General features: G+C 41.3%; 23 non-coding genes across 23 annotated transcripts; 7 read left to right on the top strand and 16 right to left on the bottom strand.

Annotated features, from left to right (window-relative positions):
* Positions 1-136: 136 nt before the first annotated feature.
* TRNAT-UGU (transfer RNA threonine (anticodon UGU)) lies at positions 137-208 on the bottom strand. Its single transcript has one exon. It is a non-coding gene; the product is annotated as a tRNA-Thr (tRNA).
* A 590-nt stretch (positions 209-798) lies between these two features.
* Positions 799-880, bottom strand: TRNAS-GCU (transfer RNA serine (anticodon GCU)). Its single transcript has one exon. It is a non-coding gene; the product is annotated as a tRNA-Ser (tRNA).
* A 289-nt stretch (positions 881-1169) lies between these two features.
* TRNAI-UAU (transfer RNA isoleucine (anticodon UAU)) lies at positions 1170-1264 on the top strand. The gene is made up of 2 exons: positions 1170-1207; positions 1229-1264. It is a non-coding gene; the product is annotated as a tRNA-Ile (tRNA).
* Positions 1265-2434: 1170 nt separating this feature from the next.
* Positions 2435-2506, bottom strand: TRNAT-UGU (transfer RNA threonine (anticodon UGU)). Its single transcript has one exon. It is a non-coding gene; the product is annotated as a tRNA-Thr (tRNA).
* A 590-nt stretch (positions 2507-3096) lies between these two features.
* On the bottom strand, positions 3097-3178 carry TRNAS-GCU (transfer RNA serine (anticodon GCU)). The gene has a single exon. It is a non-coding gene; the product is annotated as a tRNA-Ser (tRNA).
* Positions 3179-3467: 289 nt separating this feature from the next.
* TRNAI-UAU (transfer RNA isoleucine (anticodon UAU)) lies at positions 3468-3562 on the top strand. Its single transcript has 2 exons — positions 3468-3505; positions 3527-3562. It is a non-coding gene; the product is annotated as a tRNA-Ile (tRNA).
* A 1170-nt stretch (positions 3563-4732) lies between these two features.
* Positions 4733-4804, bottom strand: TRNAT-UGU (transfer RNA threonine (anticodon UGU)). The gene has a single exon. It is a non-coding gene; the product is annotated as a tRNA-Thr (tRNA).
* A 590-nt stretch (positions 4805-5394) lies between these two features.
* On the bottom strand, positions 5395-5476 carry TRNAS-GCU (transfer RNA serine (anticodon GCU)). The gene has a single exon. It is a non-coding gene; the product is annotated as a tRNA-Ser (tRNA).
* A 289-nt stretch (positions 5477-5765) lies between these two features.
* On the top strand, positions 5766-5860 carry TRNAI-UAU (transfer RNA isoleucine (anticodon UAU)). Its single transcript has 2 exons — positions 5766-5803; positions 5825-5860. It is a non-coding gene; the product is annotated as a tRNA-Ile (tRNA).
* A 1170-nt stretch (positions 5861-7030) lies between these two features.
* Positions 7031-7102, bottom strand: TRNAT-UGU (transfer RNA threonine (anticodon UGU)). The gene has a single exon. It is a non-coding gene; the product is annotated as a tRNA-Thr (tRNA).
* A 590-nt stretch (positions 7103-7692) lies between these two features.
* TRNAS-GCU (transfer RNA serine (anticodon GCU)) lies at positions 7693-7774 on the bottom strand. Its single transcript has one exon. It is a non-coding gene; the product is annotated as a tRNA-Ser (tRNA).
* Positions 7775-8063: 289 nt separating this feature from the next.
* Positions 8064-8158, top strand: TRNAI-UAU (transfer RNA isoleucine (anticodon UAU)). The gene is made up of 2 exons: positions 8064-8101; positions 8123-8158. It is a non-coding gene; the product is annotated as a tRNA-Ile (tRNA).
* Positions 8159-9342: 1184 nt separating this feature from the next.
* On the bottom strand, positions 9343-9414 carry TRNAT-UGU (transfer RNA threonine (anticodon UGU)). The gene has a single exon. It is a non-coding gene; the product is annotated as a tRNA-Thr (tRNA).
* Positions 9415-10004: 590 nt separating this feature from the next.
* TRNAS-GCU (transfer RNA serine (anticodon GCU)) lies at positions 10005-10086 on the bottom strand. Its single transcript has one exon. It is a non-coding gene; the product is annotated as a tRNA-Ser (tRNA).
* Positions 10087-10375: 289 nt separating this feature from the next.
* TRNAI-UAU (transfer RNA isoleucine (anticodon UAU)) lies at positions 10376-10470 on the top strand. Its single transcript has 2 exons — positions 10376-10413; positions 10435-10470. It is a non-coding gene; the product is annotated as a tRNA-Ile (tRNA).
* Positions 10471-11654: 1184 nt separating this feature from the next.
* TRNAT-UGU (transfer RNA threonine (anticodon UGU)) lies at positions 11655-11726 on the bottom strand. Its single transcript has one exon. It is a non-coding gene; the product is annotated as a tRNA-Thr (tRNA).
* A 590-nt stretch (positions 11727-12316) lies between these two features.
* TRNAS-GCU (transfer RNA serine (anticodon GCU)) lies at positions 12317-12398 on the bottom strand. The gene has a single exon. It is a non-coding gene; the product is annotated as a tRNA-Ser (tRNA).
* Positions 12399-12687: 289 nt separating this feature from the next.
* On the top strand, positions 12688-12782 carry TRNAI-UAU (transfer RNA isoleucine (anticodon UAU)). Its single transcript has 2 exons — positions 12688-12725; positions 12747-12782. It is a non-coding gene; the product is annotated as a tRNA-Ile (tRNA).
* Positions 12783-13952: 1170 nt separating this feature from the next.
* Positions 13953-14024, bottom strand: TRNAT-UGU (transfer RNA threonine (anticodon UGU)). Its single transcript has one exon. It is a non-coding gene; the product is annotated as a tRNA-Thr (tRNA).
* A 590-nt stretch (positions 14025-14614) lies between these two features.
* Positions 14615-14696, bottom strand: TRNAS-GCU (transfer RNA serine (anticodon GCU)). Its single transcript has one exon. It is a non-coding gene; the product is annotated as a tRNA-Ser (tRNA).
* A 289-nt stretch (positions 14697-14985) lies between these two features.
* On the top strand, positions 14986-15080 carry TRNAI-UAU (transfer RNA isoleucine (anticodon UAU)). Its single transcript has 2 exons — positions 14986-15023; positions 15045-15080. It is a non-coding gene; the product is annotated as a tRNA-Ile (tRNA).
* Positions 15081-16264: 1184 nt separating this feature from the next.
* TRNAT-UGU (transfer RNA threonine (anticodon UGU)) lies at positions 16265-16336 on the bottom strand. Its single transcript has one exon. It is a non-coding gene; the product is annotated as a tRNA-Thr (tRNA).
* Positions 16337-16926: 590 nt separating this feature from the next.
* Positions 16927-17008, bottom strand: TRNAS-GCU (transfer RNA serine (anticodon GCU)). The gene has a single exon. It is a non-coding gene; the product is annotated as a tRNA-Ser (tRNA).
* Between the last annotated feature and the right edge of the window lie 27 nt (positions 17009-17035).

Genomic DNA, 17035 nt, shown 5'->3' with positions numbered 1-17035 from the left:
GTTCAATGGTTTTCATGAAGACTTCTTGATAAGATGAAAGCAGGAAAGGGAAGCTTGTCAATAAGCAAACTTAAAACAAGGTGTGAGTCCTAGAAAGAATGACTCGAAAACAACATACAGAAACACACATATAAAAAGGCCCTGATGAGGCTTGAACTCATGACCCCTGGTTTACAAGACCAGTGCTCTGCCACTGAGCTACAAGGCCGGCCTGCCTGCAGTTTGTAAATCGCAACATGTATTCTTACAGCGGTATGACGATATCTATGATTTTGAGACTCTGTATGGAAATGCAGTTGCATTTGAATGACTACATGCGTGCACAAATCGAAGAGCATGCTTAAGACACTTTTCTTGAAAGTAGGAACAACTCCATTTTGATTTGAGAACATAAGAGTATTCACATTTATGACCATACTGAAAGCTCTAGAGAGTATGTCCGCAATCAGTGACAGATAGAGAACTCACTTATTAGAAGTGATCTGTCTCTGTGGGGCAGACAAATGTAAACACTCATACACTTGAGACGGTTGAAACTTTAGGAGTAAGAAATGCTTTCTTGTCAGTCTATCTATCCAAACTGGTTGGAAGGCCAGGAGTGAGGAATAGGCAAACCTCTGGACACTTCATGAAAGATCTAATTTCAATTAAGCACAAAATACTTCCCTTTATTTGACATAAAATGCCATAATGGACTAGTCAGTTGGGCCCTTCTAGTGGATTATGGCAGTGTCTTGAAAGAGAGTGTAATTGTACTTCGAGACATGCTCACCTTCAAAAGAGTGTCTGATGGCTTTCTGACGAAGGTGGGATTCGAACCCACGCGTGCAGAGCACAATGGATTAGCAGTCCATCGCCTTAAACACTCCGCCACCTCGTCTGCCTTAGGGGCCTATATTTCATTTTTGGGGAAATTCTAACTATGTGCTAATTAAAAATAAGCATAAGTTTATCCTAGACTGTGTCAGGACGGCAAATGTATGGGGTGTTCAATAGACAGAGCACATGATATAGCAGAATTATCAAATCTATTCCATTTGGACTGTATTTTTAATAGTCATGATAACATGCTAGCATGTGAGTCGATCTTGTTCAGTGAATAATGGAGCAGTGCAGTATCTACTTGGTTTGCACTAGATGGCTCAAATGGGGAGAAATGAAAACAGTGAGCTCCAGTGGCGCAATCGGTTAGCGCGCGGTACTTATAGAGCAGTACTTGCACTGAGCCATGCCGAGGTTGTGAGTTCGAGCCTCACCTGGAGCAGCTGATTGGTTTTCATAAATCATTTCACTAAAAGTAAAGATTAGACTCAGAATAAAGACGGCTTTTGCTAAAGAGTCTTTACTTCTTTTCAGGATCTGCGTGTCCGACTCCTCCAGGTGCCAAATATCACATATCATATGCGATGCTCCTTATAAAGTTTCCATGATGTGCCATCTTGCATAGCATGCAAACACCACATCAGTGCATTTAAAAATTCTTTTGTAGAATAATAAATATGATGAATACATTGTTGTCACGGGATAACCATAAACTGAGGAGCTGCAAACAGTGCTGTGTCAGCTACATACAATACAATTTAACTCAAAGAAATATCAAAAGAAGAGCATCATCATATTAAAGTTTCTAGTCAACATAAGAGTTGCACCATAGCAGCTTATGATGCTTTCTGCTCAGATTGTGCCTCCAATCCCACATTGACTTTTTCAATTCTTTGCAATTTTAAAAAACAATTCCTGCTCAAAGTTAGCTTTTCAAAACCATTGAACCTATTACATTTATTTCTCTAACCTGTGAATGTGGTCCATGTTCTCTTTTCCTCATTCCCATCATGATACTCCCTTTCCGGAAACCAAGTTCACTTCTTTATCCAGCCCACCCATTCAAGGTCACCAAATCTATGAAGCAATTCTGCTTTTTCTCACATTCTCTCCATGTACAAGATACCTTGTATCAATTGAATGGACAGCAGGAGAGGTGAATATTTATGGTTAGTGGGGGTGGGGTTTTGAAGATTAACCTCATTTGACTAAGAGCCGGGGTATCTGGGAGAAAAAGTATTTTAAGGGGGATGAAGTTCATATCTCCTTGGTGAAATTTCTAGAGACTTATTTCATCCTTTCTGTGGATGCAGACTCAGTCGGAACAGACGTCCTAGTCCTCGCTCTGCCTTTCAAAGGAACTTTAAATATGCATGGCTTATTTGGCTTTGCCCGGCAGGGCTTGCCCGGCGGGGTGAGAATGGCGTTTGTCAGGCGTTCGTCAGGCGATCGGAAGGGGTGAGGCAATAGTTTATGGTTCAATGGTTTTCATGAAGTCTTCTTGATAAGATGAAAGCAGGAAAGGGAAGCTTGTCAATAAGCAAACTTAAGACAAGGTGTGAGTCCTAGAAAGAATGACTCGAAAACAACATACAGAAACACACATATAAAAAGGCCCTGATGAGGATTGAACTCATGACCCCTGGTTTACAAGACCAGTGCTCTGCCACTGAGCTACAAGGCCGGCCTGCCTGCAGCTTGTAAATCGCAACATGTATTCTTACTGCGGTATGACAATATCTATCATTTTGAGACTCTGTATGGAAATGCAGTTGCATTTGAATGACTACATGCGTGCACAAATCGAAGAGCATGCTTAAGACACTTTTCTTGAAAGTAGGAAAAACTCCATTTTGATTTGAGAACATAAGAGTATTCACATTTATGACCATACTGAAAGCTCTAGAGAGTATGTCCGCAATCAGTGACAGATAGAGAACTCACTTATTAGAAGTGATCTGTCTCTGTGGGGCAGACAAATGTAAACACTCATACACTTGAGACGGCTGAAACTTTAGGAGTAAGAAATTCTTTCTTATCAGTCTATCTATCCAAACTGGTTGGAAGGCCAGGAGTGAGGAATAGGCAATCCTCTGGACACTTCATGAAAGATCTAATTTCAATTAAGCACAAAATACTTCCCTTTATTTGACATAAAATGCCATAATGGACTAGTCAGTTGGGCCCTTCTAGTGGATTATGGCAGTGTCTTGAAAGAGAGTGTAATTGTACTTCGAGACATGCTCACCTTCAAAAGAGTGTCTGATGGCTTTCCGACGAAGGTGGGATTCGAACCCACGCGTGCAGAGCACAATGGATTAGCAGTCCATCGCCTTAACCACTCGGCCACCTCGTCTGCCTTAGGGGCTTATATTTCATTTTTGGGGAAATTCTAACTATGTGCTAATTAAAAATAAGCATAAGTTTATCCTAGACTGTGTCAGAACGGCAAATGTATGGGGTGTTCAATAGACAGAGCACATGATATAGCAGAATTATCAAATCTATTCCATTTGGACTGTATTTTTAATAGTCATGATAACATGCTAGCATGTGAGTCGATCTTGTTCAGTGAATAATGGAGCAGTGCAGTATCTACTTGGTTTGCACTAGATGGCTCAAATGGGGAGAAATGAAAACAGTGAGCTCCAGTGGCGCAATCGGTTAGCGCGCGGTACTTATACAGCAGTACTTGCACTGAGCCATGCCGAGGTTGTGAGTTCGAGCCTCACCTGGAGCAGCTGATTGGTTTTCATAAATCATTTCACTAAAAGTAAAGATTAGACTCAGAATAAAGACGGCTTTTGCTAAAGAGTCTTTACTTCTTTTCAGGATCTGCGTGTCCGACTCCTCCAGGTGCCAAATATCACATATCATATGCGATGCTCCTTATAAAGTTTCCATGATGTGCCATCTTGCATAGCATGCAAACACCACATCAGTGCATTTAAAAATTCTTTTGTAGAATAATAAATATGATGAATACATTGTTGTCACGGGATAACCATAAACTGAGGAGCTGCAAACAGTGCTGTGTCAGCTACATACAATACAATTTAACTCAAAGAAATATCAAAAGAAGAGCATCATCATATTAAAGTTTCTAGTCAACATAAGAGTTGCACCATAGCAGCTTATGGTGCTTTCTGCTCAGATTGTGCCTCCAATCCCACATTGACTTTTTTAATTCTTTGCAATTTTAGAAAACAATTCCTGCTCAAAGTTAGCTTTTCAAAACCATTGAACCTATTACATTTATTTCTCTAACCTGTGAATGGGGTCCATGTTCTCTTTTCCTCATTCCCATCATGATACTCCCTTTCCGGAAACCAAGTTCACTTCTTTATCCAGCCCACCCATCCAAGGTCACCAAATCTATGAAGCAATTCTGCTTTTTCTCACATTCTCTCCATGTACAAGATACCTTGTTTCAATTGAATGGACAGCAGGAGAGGTGAATATTTATGGTTAGTGGGGGTGGGGTTTTGAAGATTAACCTCATTTGACTAAGAGCCGGGGTATCTGGGAGAAAAAGTATTTTAAGGGGGATGAAGTTCATATCTCCTTGGTGAAATTTCTAGAGCCTTATTTCATCCTTTCTGTGGATGCAGACTCAGTCGGAACAGACGTCCTAGTCCTCGCCCTGCCTTTCAAAGGAACTTTAAATATGCATGGCTTATTTGGCTTTGCCCGGCAGGGCTTGCCCGGCGGGGTGAGAATGGCGTTTGTCAGGCGTTCGTCAGGCGATCGGAAGGGGTGAGGCAATAGTTTATGGTTCAATGGTTTTCATGAAGTCTTCTTGATAAGATGAAAGCAGGAAAGGGAAGCTTGTCAATAAGCAAACTTAAGACAAGGTGTGAGTCCTAGAAAGAATGACTCGAAAACAACATACAGAAACACACATATAAAAAGGCCCTGATGAGGCTTGAACTCATGACCCCTGGTTTACAAGACCAGTGCTCTGCCACTGAGCTACAAGGCCAGCCTGCCTGCAGTTTGTAAATCGCAACATGTATTCTTACTGCGGTATGACGATATCTATGATTTTGAGACTCTGTATGGAAATGCAGTTGCATTTGAATGACTACATGCGTGCACAAATCGAAGAGCATGCTTAAGACACTTTTCTTGAAAGTAGGAAAAACTCCATTTTGATTTGAGAACATAAGAGTATTCACATTTATGACCATACTGAAAGCTCTAGAGAGTATGTCCGCAATCAGTGACAGATAGAGAACTCACTTATTAGAAGTGATCTGTCTCTGTGGGGCAGACAAATGTAAACACTCATACACTTGAGACGGCTGAAACTTTAGGAGTAAGAAATGCTTTCTTATCAGTCTATCTATCCAAACTGGTTGGAAGGCCAGGAGTGAGGAATAGGCAATCCTCTGGACACTTCATGAAAGATCTAATTTCAATTAAGCACAAAATACTTCCCTTTATTTGACATAAAATGCCATAATGGACTAGTCAGTTGGGCCCTTCTAGTGGATTATGGCAGTGTCTTGAAAGAGAGTGTAATTGTACTTCGAGACATGCTCACCTTCAAAAGAGTGTCTGATGGCTTTCCGACGAAGGTGGGATTCGAACCCACGCGTGCAGAGCACAATGGATTAGCAGTCCATCGCCTTAACCACTCGGCCACCTCGTCTGCCTTAGGGGCCTATATTTCATTTTTGGGGAAATTCTAACTATGTGCTAATTAAAAATAAGCATAAGTTTATCCTAGACTGTGTCAGAACGGCAAATGTATGGGGTGTTCAATAGACAGAGCACATGATATAGCAGAATTATCAAATCTATTCCATTTGGACTGTATTTTTAATAGTCATGATAACGTGCTAGCATGTGAGTCGATCTTGTTCAGTGAATAATGGAGCAGTGCAGTATCTACTTGGTTTGAACTAGATGGCTCAAATGGGGAGAAATGACAACAGTGAGCTCCAGTGGCGCAATCGGTTAGCGCGCGGTACTTATACAGCAGTACTTGCACTGAGCCATGCCGAGGTTGTGAGTTCGAGCCTCACCTGGAGCAGCTGATTGGTTTTCATAAATCATTTCACTAAAAGTAAAGATTAGACTCAGAATAAAGACGGCTTTTGCTAAAGAGTCTTTACTTCTTTTCAGGATCTGCGTGTCCGACTCCTCCAGGTGCCAAATATCACATATCATATGCGATGCTCCTTATAAAGTTTCCATGATGTGCCATCTTGCATAGCATGCAAACACCACATCAGTGCATTTAAAAATTCTTTTGTAGAATAATAAATATGATGAATACATTGTTGTCACGGGATAACCATAAACTGAGGAGCTGCAAACAGTGCTGTGTCAGCTACATACAATACAATTTAACTCAAAGAAATATCAAAAGAAGAGGATCATCATATTAAAGTTTCTAGTCAACATAAGAGTTGCACCATAGCAGCTTATGGTGCTTTCTGCTCAGATTGTGCCTCCAATCCCACATTGACTTTTTTAATTCTTTGCAATTTTAAAAAACAATTCCTGCTCAAAGTTAGCTTTTCAAAACCATTGAACCTATTACATTTATTTCTCTAACCTGTGAATGTGGTCCATGTTCTCTTTTCCTCATTCCCATCATGATACTCCCTTTCCGGAAACCAAGTTCACTTCTTTATCCAGCCCACCCATCCAAGGTCACCAAATCTATGAAGCAATTCTGCTTTTTCTCACATTCTCTCCATGTACAAGATACCTTGTATCAATTGAATGGACAGCAGGAGAGGTGAATATTTATGGTTAGTGGGGGTGGGGTTTTGAAGATTAACCTCATTTGACTAAGAGCCGGGGTATCTGGGAGAAAAAGTATTTTAAGGGGGATGAAGTTCATATCTCCTTGGTGAAATTTCTAGAGCCTTATTTCATCCTTTCTGTGGATGCAGACTCAGTCGGAACAGACGTCCTAGTCCTCGCTCTGCCTTTCAAAGGAACTTTAAATATGCATGGCTTATTTGGCTTTGCCCGGCAGGGCTTGCCCGGCGGGGTGAGAATGGCGTTTGTCAGGCGTTCGTCAGGCGATCGGAAGGGGTGAGGCAATAGTTTATGGTTCAATGGTTTTCATGAAGACTTCTTGATAAGATGAAAACAGGAAAGGGAAGCTTGTCAATAAGCAAACTTAAAACAAGGTGTGAGTCCTAGAAAGAATGACTCGAAAACAACATACAGAAACACACATATAAAAAGGCCTTGATGAGGCTTGAACTCATGACCCCTGGTTTACAAGACCAGTGCTCTGCCACTGAGCTACAAGGCCGGCCTGCCTGCAGTTTGTAAATCGCAACATGTATTCTTACTGCGGTATGACGATATCTATGATATTGAGACTCTGTATGGAAATGCAGTTGCATTTGAATGACTACATGCGTGCACAAATCGAAGAGCATGCTTAAGACACTTTTCTTGAAAGTAGGAACAACTCCATTTTGATTTGAGAACATAAGAGTATTCACATTTATGACCATACTGAAAGCTCTAGAGAGTATGTCCGCAATCAGTGACAGATAGAGAACTCACTTATTAGAAGTGATCTGTCTCTGTGGGGCAGACAAATGTAAACACTCATACACTTGAGACGGTTGAAACTTTAGGAGTAAGAAATGCTTTCTTGTCAGTCTATCTATCCAAACTGGTTGGAAGGCCAGGAGTGAGGAATAGGCAAACCTCTGGACACTTCATGAAAGATCTAATTTCAATTAAGCACAAAATACTTCCCTTTATTTGACATAAAATGCCATAATGGACTAGTCAGTTGGGCCCTTCTAGTGGATTATGGCAGTGTCTTGAAAGAGAGTGTAATTGTACTTCGAGACATGCTCACCTTCAAAAGAGTGTCTGATGGCTTTCTGACGAAGGTGGGATTCGAACCCACGCGTGCAGAGCACAATGGATTAGCAGTCCATCGCCTTAAACACTCCGCCACCTCGTCTGCCTTAGGGGCCTATATTTCATTTTTGGGGAAATTCTAACTATGTGCTAATTAAAAATAAGCATAAGTTTATCCTAGACTGTGTCAGGACGGCAAATGTATGGGGTGTTCAATAGACAGAGCACATGATATAGCAGAATTATCAAATCTATTCCATTTGGACTGTATTTTTAATGGTCATGATAACATGCTAGCATGTGAGTCGATCTTGTTCAGTGAATAATGGAGCAGTGCAGTATCTACTTGGTTTGCACTAGATGGCTCAAATGGGGAGAAATGAAAACAGTGAGCTCCAGTGGTGCAATCGGTTAGCGCGCGGTACTTATAGAGCAGTACTTGCACTGAGCCATGCCGAGGTTGTGAGTTCGAGCCTCACCTGGAGCAGCTGATTGGTTTTCATAAATCATTTCACTAAAAGTAAAGATTAGACTCAGAATAAAGACGGCTTTTGCTAAAGAGTCTTTACTTCTTTTCAGGATCTGCGTGTCCGACTCCTCCAGGTGCCAAATATCACATATCATATGCGATGCTCCTTATAAAGTTTCCATGATGTGCCATCTTGCATAGCATGCAAACACCACATCAGTGCATTTAAAAATTCTTTTGTAGAATAATAAATATGATGAATATATTGTTGTCACGGGATAACCATAAACTGAGGAGCTGCAAACAGTGCTGTGTCAGCTACATACAATACAATTTAACTCAAAGAAATATCAAAAGAAGAGCATCATCATATTAAAGTTTCTAGTCAACATAAGAGTTGCACCATAGCAGCTTATGGTGCTTTCTGCTCAGATTGTGCCTCCAATCCCACATTGACTTTTTTAATTCTTTGCAATTTTAAAAAACAATTCCTGCTCAAAGTTAGCTTTTCAAAACCATTGAACCTATTACATTTATTTCTCTAACCTGTGAATGGGGTCCATGTTCTCTTTTCCTCATTCCCATCATGATACTCCCTTTCCGGAAACCAAGTTCACTTCTTTATCCAGCCCACCCATCCAAGGTCACCAAATCTATGAAGCAATTCTGCTTTTTCTCACATTCTCTCCATGTACAAGATACCTTGTTTCAATTGAATGGACAGCAGGAGAGGTGAATATTTATGGTTAGTGGGGGTGGGGTTTTGAAGATTAACCTCATTTGACTAAGAGCCGGGGTATCTGGGAGAAAAAGTATTTTAAGGGGGATGAAGTTCATATCTCCTTGGTGAAATTTCTAGAGCCTTATTTCATCCTTTCTGTGGATGCAGACTCAGTCGGAACAGACGTCCTAGTCCTCGCCCTGCCTTTCAAAGGAACTTTAAATATGCATGGCTTATTTGGCTTTGCCCGGCAGGGCTTGCCCGGCAGGGCTTGCCCGGCGGGGTGAGAATGGCGTTTGTCAGGCGTTCGTCAGGCGATCGGAAGGGGTGAGGCAATAGTTTATGGTTCAATGGTTTTCATGAAGACTTCTTGATAAGATGAAAACAGGAAAGGGAAGCTTGTCAATAAGCAAACTTAAAACAAGGTGTGAGTCCTAGAAAGAATGACTCGAAAACAACATACAGAAACACACATATAAAAAGGCCCTGATGAGGCTTGAACTCATGACCCCTGGTTTACAAGACCAGTGCTCTGCCACTGAGCTACAAGGCCGGCCTGCCTGCAGTTTGTAAATCGCAACATGTATTCTTACTGCGGTATGACGATATCTATGATTTTGAGACTCTGTATGGAAATGCAGTTGCATTTGAATGACTACATGCGTGCACAAATCGAAGAGCATGCTTAAGACACTTTTCTTGAAAGTAGGAACAACTCCATTTTGATTTGAGAACATAAGAGTATTCACATTTATGACCATACTGAAAGCTCTAGAGAGTATGTCCGCAATCAGTGACAGATAGAGAACTCACTTATTAGAAGTGATCTGTCTCTGTGGGGCAGACAAATGTAAACACTCATACACTTGAGACGGTTGAAACTTTAGGAGTAAGAAATGCTTTCTTGTCAGTCTATCTATCCAAACTGGTTGGAAGGCCAGGAGTGAGGAATAGGCAAACCTCTGGACACTTCATGAAAGATCTAATTTCAATTAAGCACAAAATACTTCCCTTTATTTGACATAAAATGCCATAATGGACTAGTCAGTTGGGCCCTTCTAGTGGATTATGGCAGTGTCTTGAAAGAGAGTGTAATTGTACTTCGAGACATGCTCACCTTCAAAAGAGTGTCTGATGGCTTTCTGACGAAGGTGGGATTCGAACCCACGCGTGCAGAGCACAATGGATTAGCAGTCCATCGCCTTAAACACTCCGCCACCTCGTCTGCCTTAGGGGCCTATATTTCATTTTTGGGGAAAGTCTAACTATGTGCTAATTAAAAATAAGCATAAGTTTATCCTAGACTGTGTCAGGACGGCAAATGTATGGGGTGTTCAATAGACAGAGCACATGATATAGCAGAATTATCAAATCTATTCCATTTGGACTGTATTTTTAATGGTCATGATAACATGCTAGCATGTGAGTCGATCTTGTTCAGTGAATAATGGAGCAGTGCAGTATCTACTTGGTTTGCACTAGATGGCTCAAATGGGGAGAAATGAAAACAGTGAGCTCCAGTGGCGCAATCGGTTAGCGCGCGGTACTTATAGAGCAGTACTTGCACTGAGCCATGCCGAGGTTGTGAGTTCGAGCCTCACCTGGAGCAGCTGATTGGTTTTCATAAATCATTTCACTAAAAGTAAAGATTAGACTCAGAATAAAGACGGCTTTTGCTAAAGAGTCTTTACTTCTTTTCAGGATCTGCGTGTCCGACTCCTCCAGGTGCCAAATATCACATATCATATGCGATGCTCCTTATAAAGTTTCCATGATGTGCCATCTTGCATAGCATGCAAACACCACATCAGTGCATTTAAAAATTCTTTTGTAGAATAATAAATATGATGAATACATTGTTGTCACGGGATAACCATAAACTGAGGAGCTGCAAACAGTGCTGTGTCAGCTACATACAATACAATTTAACTCAAAGAAATATCAAAAGAAGAGCATCATCATATTAAAGTTTCTAGTCAACATAAGAGTTGCACCATAGCAGCTTATGGTGCTTTCTGCTCAGATTGTGCCTCCAATCCCACATTGACTTTTTTAATTCTTTGCAATTTTAAAAAACAATTCCTGCTCAAAGTTAGCTTTTCAAAACCATTGAACCTATTACATTTATTTCTCTAACCTGTGAATGGGGTCCATGTTCTCTTTTCCTCATTCCCATCATGATACTCCCTTTCCGGAAACCAAGTTCACTTCTTTATCCAGCCCACCCATCCAAGGTCACCAAATCTATGAAGCAATTCTGCTTTTTCTCACATTCTCTCCATGTACAAGATACCTTGTTTCAATTGAATGGACAGCAGGAGAGGTGAATATTTATGGTTAGTGGGGGTGGGGTTTTGAAGATTAACCTCATTTGACTAAGAGCCGGGGTATCTGGGAGAAAAAGTATTTTAAGGGGGATGAAGTTCATATCTCCTTGGTGAAATTTCTAGAGCCTTATTTCATCCTTTCTGTGGATGCAGACTCAGTCGGAACAGACGTCCTAGTCCTCGCCCTGCCTTTCAAAGGAACTTTAAATATGCATGGCTTATTTGGCTTTGCCCGGCAGGGCTTGCCCGGCAGGGCTTGCCCGGCGGGGTGAGAATGGCGTTTGTCAGGCGTTCGTCAGGCGATCGGAAGGGGTGAGGCAATAGTTTATGGTTCAATGGTTTTCATGAAGTCTTCTTGATAAGATGAAAGCAGGAAAGGGAAGCTTGTCAATAAGCAAACTTAAGACAAGGTGTGAGTCCTAGAAAGAATGACTCGAAAACAACATACAGAAACACACATATAAAAAGGCCCTGATGAGGCTTGAACTCATGACCCCTGGTTTACAAGACCAGTGCTCTGCCACTGAGCTACAAGGCCGGCCTGCCTGCAGTTTGTAAATCGCAACATGTATTCTTACTGCGGTATGACGATATCTATGATTTTGAGACTCTGTATGGAAATGCAGTTGCATTTGAATGACTACATGCGTGCACAAATCGAAGAGCATGCTTAAGACACTTTTCTTGAAAGTAGGAAAAACTCCATTTTGATTTGAGAACATAAGAGTATTCACATTTATGACCATACTGAAAGCTCTAGAGAGTATGTCCGCAATCAGTGACAGATAGAGAACTCACTTATTAGAAGTGATCTGTCTCTGTGGGGCAGACAAATGTAAACACTCATACACTTGAGACGGCTGAAACTTTAGGAGTAAGAAATGCTTTCTTATCAGTCTATCTATCCAAACTGGTTGGAAGGCCAGGAGTGAGGAATAGGCAATCCTCTGGACACTTCATGAAAGATCTAATTTCAATTAAGCACAAAATACTTCCCTTTATTTGACATAAAATGCCATAATGGACTAGTCAGTTGGGCCCTTCTAGTGGATTATGGCAGTGTCTTGAAAGAGAGTGTAATTGTACTTCGAGACATGCTCACCTTCAAAAGAGTGTCTGATGGCTTTCCGACAAAGGTGGGATTCGAACCCACGCGTGCAGAGCACAATGGATTAGCAGTCCATCGCCTTAACCACTCGGCCACCTCGTCTGCCTTAGGGGCCTATATTTCATTTTTGGGGAAATTCTAACTATGTGCTAATTAAAAATAAGCATAAGTTTATCCTAGACTGTGTCAGGACGGCAAATGTATGGGGTGTTCAATAGACAGAGCACATGATATAGCAGAATTATCAAATCTATTCCATTTGGACTGTATTTTTAATAGTCATGATAACGTGCTAGCATGTGAGTCGATCTTGTTCAGTGAATAATGGAGCAGTGCAGTATCTACTTGGTTTGCACTAGATGGCTCAAATGGGGAGAAATGAAAACAGTGAGCTCCAGTGGCGCAATCGGTTAGCGTGCGGTACTTATACAGCAGTACTTGCACTGAGCCATGCCGAGGTTGTGAGTTCGAGCCTCACCTGGAGCAGCTGATTGGTTTTCATAAATCATTTCACTAAAAGTAAAGATTAGACTCAGAATAAAGACGGCTTTTGCTAAAGAGTCTTTACTTCTTTTCAGGATCTGCGTGTCCGACTCCTCCAGGTGCCAAATATCACATATCATATGCGATGCTCCTTATAAAGTTTCCATGATGTGCCATCTTGCATAGCATGCAAACACCACATCAGTGCATTTAAAAATTCTTTTGTAGAATAATAAATATGATGAATACATTGTTGTCACGGGATAACCATAAACTGAGGAGCTGCAAACAGTGCTGTGTCAGCTACATACAATACAATTTAACTCAAAGAAATATCAAAAGAAGAGCATCATCATATTAAAGTTTCTAGTCAACATAAGAGTTGCACCATAGCAGCTTATGGTGCTTTCTGCTCAGATTGTGCCTCCAATCCCACATTGACTTTTTCAATTCTTTGCAATTTTAAAAAACAATTCCTGCTCAAAGTTAGCTTTTCAAAACCATTGAACCTATTACATTTATTTCTCTAACCTGTGAATGTGGTCCATGTTCTCTTTTCCTCATTCCCATCATGATACTCCCTTTCCGGAAACCAAGTTCACTTCTTTATCCAGCCCACCCATCCAAGGTCACCAAATCTATGAAGCAATTCTGCTTTTTCTCACATTCTCTCCATGTACAAGATACCTTGTATCAATTGAATGGACAGCAGGAGAGGTGAATATTTATGGTTAGTGGGGGTGGGGTTTTGAAGATTAACCTCATTTGACTAAGAGCCGGGGTATCTGGGAGAAAAAGTATTTTAAGGGGGATGAAGTTCATATCTCCTTGGTGAAATTTCTAGAGCCTTATTTCATCCTTTCTGTGGATGCAGACTCAGTCGGAACAGACGTCCTAGTCCTCGCTCTGCCTTTCAAAGGAACTTTAAATATGCATGGCTTATTTGGCTTTGCCCGGCAGGGCTTGCCCGGCGGGGTGAGAATGGCGTTTGTCAGGCGTTCGTCAGGCGATCGGAAGGGGTGAGGCAATAGTTTATGGTTCAATGGTTTTCATGAAGACTTCTTGATAAGATGAAAACAGGAAAGGGAAGCTTGTCAATAAGCAAACTTAAAACAAGGTGTGAGTCCTAGAAAGAATGACTCGAAAACAACATACAGAAACACACATATAAAAAGGCCCTGATGAGGCTTGAACTCATGACCCCTGGTTTACAAGACCAGTGCTCTGCCACTGAGCTACAAGGCCGGCCTGCCTGCAGTTTGTAAATCGCAACATGTATTCTTACTGCGGTATGACGATATCTATGATTTTGAGACTCTGTATGGAAATGCAGTTGCATTTGAATGACTACATGCGTGCACAAATCGAAGAGCATGCTTAAGACACTTTTCTTGAAAGTAGGAACAACTCCATTTTGATTTGAGAACATAAGAGTATTCACATTTATGACCATACTGAAAGCTCTAGAGAGTATGTCCGCAATCAGTGACAGATAGAGAACTCACTTATTAGAAGTGATCTGTCTCTGTGGGGCAGACAAATGTAAACACTCATACACTTGAGACGGTTGAAACTTTAGGAGTAAGAAATGCTTTCTTGTCAGTCTATCTATCCAAACTGGTTGGAAGGCCAGGAGTGAGGAATAGGCAAACCTCTGGACACTTCATGAAAGATCTAATTTCAATTAAGCACAAAATACTTCCCTTTATTTGACATAAAATGCCATAATGGACTAGTCAGTTGGGCCCTTCTAGTGGATTATGGCAGTGTCTTGAAAGAGAGTGTAATTGTACTTCGAGACATGCTCACCTTCAAAAGAGTGTCTGATGGCTTTCTGACGAAGGTGGGATTCGAACCCACGCGTGCAGAGCACAATGGATTAGCAGTCCATCGCCTTAAACACTCCGCCACCTCGTCTGCCTTAGGGGCCTATATTTCATTTTTGGGGAAAGTCTAACTATGTGCTAATTAAAAATAAGCATAAGTTTATCCTAGACTGTGTCAGGACGGCAAATGTATGGGGTGTTCAATAGACAGAGCACATGATATAGCAGAATTATCAAATCTATTCCATTTGGACTGTATTTTTAATGGTCATGATAACATGCTAGCATGTGAGTCGATCTTGTTCAGTGAATAATGGAGCAGTGCAGTATCTACTTGGTTTGCACTAGATGGCTCAAATGGGGAGAAATGAAAACAGTGAGCTCCAGTGGCGCAATCGGTTAGCGCGCGGTACTTATAGAGCAGTACTTGCACTGAGCCATGCCGAGGTTGTGAGTTCGAGCCTCACCTGGAGCAGCTGATTGGTTTTCATAAATCATTTCACTAAAAGTAAAGATTAGACTCAGAATAAAGACGGCTTTTGCTAAAGAGTCTTTACTTCTTTTCAGGATCTGCGTGTCCGACTCCTCCAGGTGCCAAATATCACATATCATATGCGATGCTCCTTATAAAGTTTCCATGATGTGCCATCTTGCATAGCATGCAAACACCACATCAGTGCATTTAAAAATTCTTTTGTAGAATAATAAATATGATGAATACATTGTTGTCACGGGATAACCATAAACTGAGGAGCTGCAAACAGTGCTGTGTCAGCTACATACAATACAATTTAACTCAAAGAAATATCAAAAGAAGAGCATCATCATATTAAAGTTTCTAGTCAACATAAGAGTTGCACCATAGCAGCTTATGGTGCTTTCTGCTCAGATTGTGCCTCCAATCCCACATTGACTTTTTTAATTCTTTGCAATTTTAAAAAACAATTCCTGCTCAAAGTTAGCTTTTCAAAACCATTGAACCTATTACATTTATTTCTCTAACCTGTGAATGGGGTCCATGTTCTCTTTTCCTCATTCCCATCATGATACTCCCTTTCCGGAAACCAAGTTCACTTCTTTATCCAGCCCACCCATCCAAGGTCACCAAATCTATGAAGCAATTCTGCTTTTTCTCACATTCTCTCCATGTACAAGATACCTTGTTTCAATTGAATGGACAGCAGGAGAGGTGAATATTTATGGTTAGTGGGGGTGGGGTTTTGAAGATTAACCTCATTTGACTAAGAGCCGGGGTATCTGGGAGAAAAAGTATTTTAAGGGGGATGAAGTTCATATCTCCTTGGTGAAATTTCTAGAGCCTTATTTCATCCTTTCTGTGGATGCAGACTCAGTCGGAACAGACGTCCTAGTCCTCGCCCTGCCTTTCAAAGGAACTTTAAATATGCATGGCTTATTTGGCTTTGCCCGGCAGGGCTTGCCCGGCAGGGCTTGCCCGGCGGGGTGAGAATGGCGTTTGTCAGGCGTTCGTCAGGCGATCGGAAGGGGTGAGGCAATAGTTTATGGTTCAATGGTTTTCATGAAGACTTCTTGATAAGATGAAAACAGGAAAGGGAAGCTTGTCAATAAGCAAACTTAAAACAAGGTGTGAGTCCTAGAAAGAATGACTCGAAAACAACATACAGAAACACACATATAAAAAGGCCTTGATGAGGCTTGAACTCATGACCCCTGGTTTACAAGACCAGTGCTCTGCCACTGAGCTACAAGGCCAGCCTGTCTGCAGTTTGTAAATCGCAACATGTATTCTTACTGCGGTATGACGATATCTATGATTTTGAGACTCTGTATGGAAATGCAGTTGCATTTGAATGACTACATGCGTGCACAAATCGAAGAGCATGCTTAAGACACTTTTCTTGAAAGTAGGAACAACTCCATTTTGATTTGAGAACATAAGAGTATTCACATTTATGACCATACTGAAAGCTCTAGAGAGTATGTCCGCAATCAGTGACAGATAGAGAACTCACTTATTAGAAGTGATCTGTCTCTGTGGGGCAGACAAATGTAAACACTCATACACTTGAGACGGTTGAAACTTTAGGAGTAAGAAATGCTTTCTTGTCAGTCTATCTATCCAAAGTGGTTGGAAGGCCAGGAGTGAGGAATAGGCAATCCTCTGGACACTTCATGAAAGATCTAATTTCAATTAAGCACAAAATACTTCCCTTTATTTGACATAAAATGCCATAATGGACTAGTCAGTTGGGCCCTTCTAGTGGATTATGGCAGTGTCTTGAAAGAGAGTGTAATTGTACTTCGAGACATGCTCACCTTCAAAAGAGTGTCTGATGGCTTTCCGACGAAGGTGGGATTCGAACCCACGCATGCAGAGCACAATAGATTAGCAGTCCATCGCCTTAACCACTCGGCCACCTCGTCTGCCTTAGGGGCCTATATTTCATTTTT

This window comes from Lissotriton vulgaris, chromosome 5 (assembly GCF_964263255.1).
Source record: "Lissotriton vulgaris chromosome 5, aLisVul1.2, whole genome shotgun sequence".
NCBI classification, from domain to species: domain Eukaryota; kingdom Metazoa; phylum Chordata; class Amphibia; order Caudata; family Salamandridae; genus Lissotriton; species Lissotriton vulgaris.
This window is presented reverse-complemented; position numbering and strand designations above follow the sequence as displayed.